Raw genomic sequence first — 8,453 nt, 5'->3', positions numbered from 1 at the left:
GTACTGATCCAGGAGTTTCCTTGTCTTCTGGATTGGTTCAAAATTGCAAGGCTACGGAGTTGAACGTAAGTAGTCGTAAACCCATGAAATTGGGTCGGCTGTTCAACGACGGTTATAAAATAAAATAAAATAGCCCATTGAGCAGCTCTAGTGCGCCGTAAATTAACAACAACAACAGCATCATATTAAAAAAAATTATATTTTTGTTTTGGTTTGAAGTATTTTTTCAAAAAAGAACTTTCTAGTAATATGTATTAAGTTATTGAAAATTTTCCAAAAAGGCAATTTAATTGATGAGAGCTTGCATTAAAAAATTATAATTTTGGTGTTATCAAAATGATATTCAAGATTTAAGCTTGAACAATGTTCCTTGGAAAGTATACTTTCCAAAGTCTTAAATTAAATGTGAATTAAATTGAACTTAAAATTGGTGTGGAATTTTTTTTAAATATATTTCAAAACAGAAGAGATAGACTACACGTTAAAAACTGTTGGCGCTTCGGTAGCTCAGTTGGTTAAGGCGTAGCACACGCTACTGATTGGAGGTCTCGTGGTAGTCAGTTAGATGCTGGTGGTCGTAAAATAATTGGCGTGTGAACGCAGAACGTGCTCGTTAAATGTGTGAAATTTGGACCTTTTTTGTTATAATTATAGTTATGATAGTTTAAAAAATTCCTATCTTTCAGGGCTCCTGTAACCAGTCCACGGAGGTCCAGAAGTTTAGGAAAAATATTTTGATAGCATTATTTTAAACTCAGCTCACTAGGTTTGATGCAATTTATTAGAATTTAGTCCTGTTGTAGTTTGAAATATTTTTTCGAAAAAGGAATTTCTAGAAATTGGTATTAAACATTTGAAAATCTTCCAAAAAATGTTTTAATTGATGAGAACTTGCATCATATTATCTTTTTTTCCGATTATAAGCTAGTGCAAGATTTGTGTACAAGATATAAGGTTTTAAATCTTTAAATAAATCGGGTCAAAATTGTTGGCTTCACTTAATTTACTGTATTCAACCATTTATTTTTAGTTATTAAAAATATTTAGAGATTGTATATGAATGTAAATAATAATAAATGAATAAATATGCTTATATTTATTTCGCGGTATTGATTTTGAAAGCGTCTTTTGTGAGAAATACGTGTTCTTTTTTGTTTGACAACCTATAAATTAAGTTTGAAAAACATGTTCTTTTTTAACTTTAAAAAAAATCATTTTTTTTCTTCTTTTTGTTTTGAAACAGGAAGTTTTAAAAACAGGTTTCTATTGGGAAACAAAAAGAGAAAAAAAGAAAACCTTTTTTTACTTTATACTTTTTTGCAATGCGATACATTGAACTTACAAACAATTGCAAAATTTTCATAATTTTGTAAAATTTTCAAAATTTTGTAAAATTTTCAAAGTTTTGTAAAATTTTCATAATTTCTATGTTTAAAAACTAAAATCCTAAATAGTTTACAAACATAAATTATACAACCTGTTCTAAAACTAACTTTTTTCAAGTAATGAAGTACGTTGTTCTTTATGGAGTTTTCAGTGAAAGCAAATGCAACAATAGGGCTTATTATGTAGGTAAACTGATTTTGCGTTAATAAATGAAAGTAGTTAAAATACTTCAAAATTATATGCAATAAGTTAAATTTATTCAAATCACATTTTAAAAGTAGTTGAAACATATTAGCTTAGGTATTACTAAACAGAATATAAAAAGTAAAATCGTGTATTTCTCAAAATAAAACCATTATTGCTGGGTACAAGTTGATGTATTATTTGGATAAATATAAGACCATAATTTTTGCACAAAATAAGACCATAATCGCCGGAACAGGAACAAATTGAAACATATAACATTATTTTTTAAAATGTGTTTATATGTACTAGACAGATTATAAAACGTACAGCATTTATATTTGGAAATAATATTATTAATTATCACCAGAACAAGTTAAAACATACAATAATATGTATATAAATGTATTTGTATGCACAAGACAATACATGTACTTGATAGAATACAAAAAGTACAATATTTTCTTTTTCAAAATAAAGCCATTATCACTGGTACAAGTTGATACAGATTATAATGTGTAAAGCTAAGCAGAATGTGAAGAATACAAACCATTATTGCAAGTGCAAGTTGAAGTGCAATACCTACGCTTTCTGTCTCATTCACCGAGCAGCTCTTGAAGCATGTTTTTAATTTTTTCGGGTACCGTAATTGTTTCAGTTTTTGCTGTTTTCAAATAATCAGGCAAAGTTACGTGCACAGGTCTCATGTATCTAATACCTTCTTTTAACTGCCTCATATCTATGTCAGCCCACGTTGTGCAAGTAAGTGAACATAGCAACAGACTAACTATAAAAATCTGTAAAAAAGAAAAACAGCATGATTCAAACTTTCATGAAAAATTTTACCTCAAAAATAATCAACAATTTAATATTCAATTTAAAAAAATAATACAAAAGAGTATAGAAATGTATGGTTTACTGAGTTTTATTAAGAAAACAGACACTTTATTCAAAGTTTCAAACCTAGTTCCTAATTTTGTCAACAGACGGTGCTGCTAAATAAGAAACTGCAATACTTTGTAGTTTTTGCTAAATATACAACTACAATACTTCAATTACCACAGCTTTCGTTTAAAAGGCAATTATAATGCAGCAGGAAACATTGCATTGCAATTTTTCCAGTCAAAAGCGCCATCTATTGACAAATTGTGTAATTAATCTTAAAATTCAATGAGAAAATTAAACTAGTTACTGGTGCAGAATGCAGCAAATATTAAATTTTTACTTTATTATGTTTTCCTTTAATTTTTAGGTCATCAGTTTTTCTTTGTATCGATACAATATAGCATCCTCTTGAAGTTCTCATGTTCGAAAACGAGGAATGTGCAATATAACGCAAGGTTATGAGTAATAACGAGCAAAAAAAAAAGGGTTAATGAAATAAAAACAAACATTTGCACTATAGTTCTTACTTTTTTATGTATGAAAAAAGTAAAAAACCGAAATCATTTTGCTTGCTTACTTAGAAAAATATAAAAAAAGACCTGAATTAAATATATGTTCGGTTTTGTACAGTAATTTTTACTCAGAATTCGTTCTAACAATTCGTCCGACAGTAAGAAATCGAATCACACAAATATTTTAAATGCAAATCAGTGAATGAGTAAATCAATAAATCAAAGTATCATTGGATTATTAGAAATATTAGAAAAAGGAGTTATAAGGAAAACGTTAACTAATCAATAAATCAACGGATTGAATACAAAAAGAATAAGCGAATCAACCTGTCAATAAACCGATGATTGAGGAAATCAATAGGCAATGAACCAAGGAATTGATGAATTGGAAAATATAATAATCAGTGAATAAATGAAAAACGTAGATCAACAATTCAGTGTACAACAGAATCAATAACTCAGCGGAAGAAAAAATTACTGAATCATCGAACTGACAAATCTATGATTCATTGGTTTTCTAATTTATTTATTTAAAAATCGCAGTTTCATTGATTCCTAGGTTTATTGATTCACTGACTCATTATTTTGATGATTAATTGATTTGCTCAAACAATTACTCCAAATTTCTTTTATCAGCTGACGTTATGTTTTCTTCATACTTTTTTAATTAGCTAGTTTTTTCTTTAAAACACTGATTCATTGAATCACTTATATAATGATTCGTTCATTCATTTATCCCTTGGTTCATTGATTTTTAAATTTATTGATTCATTAGTTTATTAATTCACTTTTTTATTGATTTTCTCATTAGTTCTTCCGTTCCTTTATTCGTTTTGTACTACATATAGAATTTTTTAGACCCACAAGCACTCAAAGAAGACCAGGACTCACCCCGTGTGTTGGCCAACCCATGAAGATGGTCTTAATTTTATGTTAAAATTCGAGCAAGAATTTTGCTCTCATTTTTACTTTATTTTATAAAACCGTCGTTGAACAGTCTACCCAATATTTTGGATTTACGACTACTAATGTTCAACCCCAAAGTTTCGTAACTTTGAACACGATCCAGAAGACAAGGGAACTCCTGGATCAAATGATTTGACATATTTTAGTTGCAAATATTAGAGTTAATCAAATACTTCCTTTAATCAAATGAACGAACGTTAGTATATACATTTTTTTCAATCAGAGGAACTAACATATATCATCTGCATATACTTCGTTTGATAAAATGATTAAATAAGGCATACTTTTCATTTAATCAAAGAATGAATCAAAGAAAGAAGTTCATATATTATTATAAATTTGAGTATGTTATCAGAAATTTCTAAATATTTTCTCTTTTCCCTTTATCAAACTTAAATATAAACTTTTACATACGTCAAAATGAAAGAAAATTCGCTTTCTTACTTATCAAGATAGAATAAAAATGTAATTCTCACACATATCAAAGCTAAACAATTTCATTTTCCCAAAATTATCACATTCCAAAGAAGAAGTTATGAAATTAAAATAGATAATACTTACATGCATTTTCATGCTCATAGTCTATAATTAAAAACACAATTGAAACCACGCTTCATTTTAGAATTCCATATCCAATCGAAACATTAAACCTTGTTGTTTCACGATCGAGAACGAATTATTGCTGATTCATATCATCGAAAGTTATACTAGTTTTATTGCTGAATTATATGGAAGCTATTTCGTTAAAAAAAAATTTAAAAAACAAGCTTCTCTATAAATTATTATTTAGTAACAGTTTGCCTATATTGCGCGTAAATAACTTAAAGGATTTCATTTTTCACCAGTCATAACTTAGAAGTTTCAGTTTTTTATCAACTTATGCCCAGAAAGCATGTAACCTTACAACAACCATGTGTCGGAATTTTCTTTTTATTCTCACGAAAATGTTTTTACTTAAAACATTTTTTTAAGAAAGCAAAAATATTACAGTTTCAAACCTTTCATCTTAATTATTTTGTAATGTTTTTTTAAAAAATATTGTCACTTTGGAAAAACGGTCATTTAGGTCCATAATGAAGTCTCACTAGCTATAAGATCAAATTGCATTGTCCATTAAAATTTCATGACAAGGTGGATTTCAGCTGAGCATGCAAGACGTCCCGAAAATAAACCTTATAATTACCTAGATTTAATATTATTTTTTCCTTACTACTAGCGTTATTCAAGGATTTTCACCTCGCTAAGATAACCTCGATTTAAGATAAAATAAAAAAAGGGAGAAAAGCAGCAGGTGTGTGGAGGCTGGCAGATACTCCAGGATGCAAAAGAATAGAAGTATGGTAGTTATGTGTCTTACTTTTATTGCTTGAGATCTGACTAAAATAATTTAAAAAATCTTGTTTTAAATCTACTTGAGAGACGAAGTTTTTAATATTTGTACATAATTTAAAAAAAAATTATTTTTAAAGAAAATTTTTGAAATACTGTATTAATACCAAGATTAGAAAAAGAGAAATTAGATACATTTCATTAAATTATATTTATGTATAATGCTATAAATATTTGTTATATTAAACAAAGTTTTCAGATTTTGATAAAGTTACATAATTCTTGTACAAAGTTAATAATCATCTAAAATATGCTAACTATTTAAATTACTTTTTCAAAGCAATAAATCTATAAAGGAGTTTAAAAAGAGTTTTACAAGTAATACATTTTTGTTGAATCAATAAATGATGTTTTAATATTTCGTGGGTACAATGAGATGCAGTTAAATATGCATAAAAGATGAGATGTAAATCATAAATTTTTCCATAAAAATTGATAAATCACATTTATTCAAAGAATATTCCATATGCAAGCCCATTATTATTTGATAGATATCGTTAAAATTTTAATAAATGATATGTATGTATATAAGGTCATTTTTTTTATTCGAATTACATAGATCGTTCTGGAACAAGGTCGAATCATGAATTCCATTCAGGTAAATGTTTAAAAATCTCTTAATTTAGACTAAAGTTTATTCACATTTTGTTATTACGTAAAAATTATAACAAAATATGAGTAGCTGTATACTATTTGAAATAGTAAGTATAAGTAGTTGCAAATTATTTAAAATTATAACACAATGTGAGTAGTCGCTCTATCCCCTGAGCCATCGCGGCTTTCTTTAATAATGTTGAAATAAACTATGTTTAATTCTTAAGACTGAGCATGCCAGTTCTGGCATTTATGTTTAGCGCTAGGATTTTCAGCCCCATGCTTGCTCATTCATCATTGGTTTTTTTCTCAAAATTTTTGCTAAGGGAAGAAGCATTTTGCTAGTAAAAATAATATTATTATTTTATGTAAAATTATATTATTAATATGCTAATTCTGGCGGAATGAACGTTGACCTGGGTTCGAGAAATAATCAGTTGTTCTTGAAAAAAATTTCAAAACTTTGAAATACTGAATAAGCGACACAATGAGAAGTAATTTTACCTTTGAACATTATACAACGATAACATTATATCATACCATAGTTATCTGTTATAACAAGGTTATCTGTTTTAAATCTTTAACAATTTCGATATAAATATTAAAATTTATATCTGGCAACGAAATTCACTCACTCCTCCATAATTTTCCTCCATCACTTTCATTTTTTTTATGAAATGAAGATCTCGGTAGAGAAAAAATTTTTAACAGCAAAGGAATAAAAATTAATATTTAATAACAAAAGAGTGAAAAAATCGCGTAGAAAACATTTTAAATTGGAATAGCAAATTGGATTTACGAAAAACAATCATGTTGATTTCATAAATAAAATTAGCCCTTTCGACTCCCTTTTGTGACCTGTCGAGTGGCCCGCGTTGTACTTTTTACTACACGCTTAACTGGTAATTGTTAACGAAGTAATTATCAAATTTTAAATCTATTTACTTCATCGTACTTTTTGTACATTTTTTCTACACAACTTTCTCATTCCTTGTTTCTAAATCTAATAGCTTTTACGTAAAAAAAAGGTTACGTTAAACACCCAAAAACACCAGCGGCGGCCCTTACGTTTTGTTTATTTATTTATTTAAAAAAACAATGAGAGAAATATTCTTTGCTGAAGTAGTAATCCAAACATAGCAATCTTTTCTTAATCATAGGGCACTGAGTTCGATTCCCGCCGTCGGAAGACTCCACGTGTAGTAAATGGTGACAGGTGCACGTTATATCTGTAGTGTCAAAAAGTTCCCATGAAAAATCATATTTCTGGGGGTACTGATCCAGGAGTTTCCTTTATTTCTGGATTGATTCAAATTAACAAGGCTACGGAGTTGAACATTAGTAGTCGTAGACCCAAAATTGGGTCTGCAGTTCAAAGACGGTTATAAAATAAAATAAAATATTTTCTGTAAATATAATCTCCTTTTTTATAAGAGAAAAGAGCCGTTATTGCTCAGGGGATCGAACGTTTGTCTTCCAATGAGGTGACTCTGCTTTAAATCCTGGCGATGATTGGTCTATACGAATTCCGCACCCGGATCGCACTGACCCCATTGCTAGCATAAAATATTGGTATACGGATCGTGAGTAAAAGTCCCTTTGGCATCAGGCTTACCGTGCGAGGTTTTCTTGGTTTTCCTCTCTCTATGTAACGCAAATGCGGGTTAATCCCATCAAAAAGTCCACCACGAAGGCAAATTTCTCACAATATTTGATCCAGGAGTTCCATTGTCTCCTGGATTGCTGGATTGGGAATAACGAAGTTGTACATTAGTAGTCGTAAACCCAAAAAACTGTGTCGGCTGTTTAACGACGGTTAAAAAATAAAATAGAAAATCTTTTCTGAAGAAACTGATGAAATGTCACATAAAAGCGTCTTCATTATTCTTCTAAGCATTGCACTTATCTCTCCTACAATTATTCTAGATTATTCTTTGCAACGATCATTCTAGATTATTCTCTTTAGGTTAACTAACGGACCCTAGATACAATGCATTTTTAATACTCAGTTGAATGAAATAATAATGTAAATAAAAGTATTTGTATATCATTTTTAAATGCTTATGCTTCCTTTTTTCCCCTACTTTTAGATTCTCGTAATTGCTGCTTTTTTGATTGCAAGTTTCATTTTCGTAGTTTCACAGCCAGTGCATGGTGATTATGATATTCCGAGCGATGCTCAAGTAATTGAGCTATCAGACTCATCTGAATTGGGAAAACTCGTTAGGAAGTTTGCTGATGATGTACAGAAGATTGCAAATAAACAACATTAAAAATGAGCTTGATCAAATTTTCATGTGATAAATTTTTAGGAATCTAAAATAAGCGATATTCAAAGATACTTGTAGTAAACGAAAGTAAAAACAATGCAGAATATATCAGATTAATTATGAATGACAATGTAAATTATGTGGATCCTATAACACATACTTGGCGATGCATAAATTCAGAATGTTCAAATCAGGTATCAATGTTAAAAAGACTCTCCATTCTGTACAGAAAAAATAATGATAAAAATATAATAAACAATGTTATTTA

General features: G+C 28.9%; 2 long non-coding RNA genes across 2 annotated transcripts; one reads left to right on the top strand and one right to left on the bottom strand.

Moving 5' to 3' along the window:
• Positions 1-1,621: 1,621 nt before the first annotated feature.
• LOC122272045 (uncharacterized) lies at positions 1,622-5,244 on the bottom strand. The gene is made up of 2 exons (XR_006226759.2): positions 4,494-5,244; positions 1,622-2,366 (listed from the first exon to the last, which is right to left on the bottom strand). It is a non-coding gene; the product is annotated as an uncharacterized lncRNA (long non-coding RNA).
• Positions 5,245-5,676: 432 nt separating this feature from the next.
• On the top strand, positions 5,677-8,453 carry LOC107449300 (uncharacterized). The gene is made up of 2 exons (XR_001584760.3): positions 5,677-5,919; positions 8,006-8,453. It is a non-coding gene; the product is annotated as an uncharacterized lncRNA (long non-coding RNA).

This window comes from Parasteatoda tepidariorum, chromosome 6 (genome assembly GCF_043381705.1).
Source record: "Parasteatoda tepidariorum isolate YZ-2023 chromosome 6, CAS_Ptep_4.0, whole genome shotgun sequence".
NCBI lineage: Eukaryota > Metazoa > Arthropoda > Arachnida > Araneae > Theridiidae > Parasteatoda > Parasteatoda tepidariorum.
The sequence above is the reverse complement of the archived record's forward strand: the minus strand, read 5'-3'. Positions and strand labels throughout refer to the sequence as shown.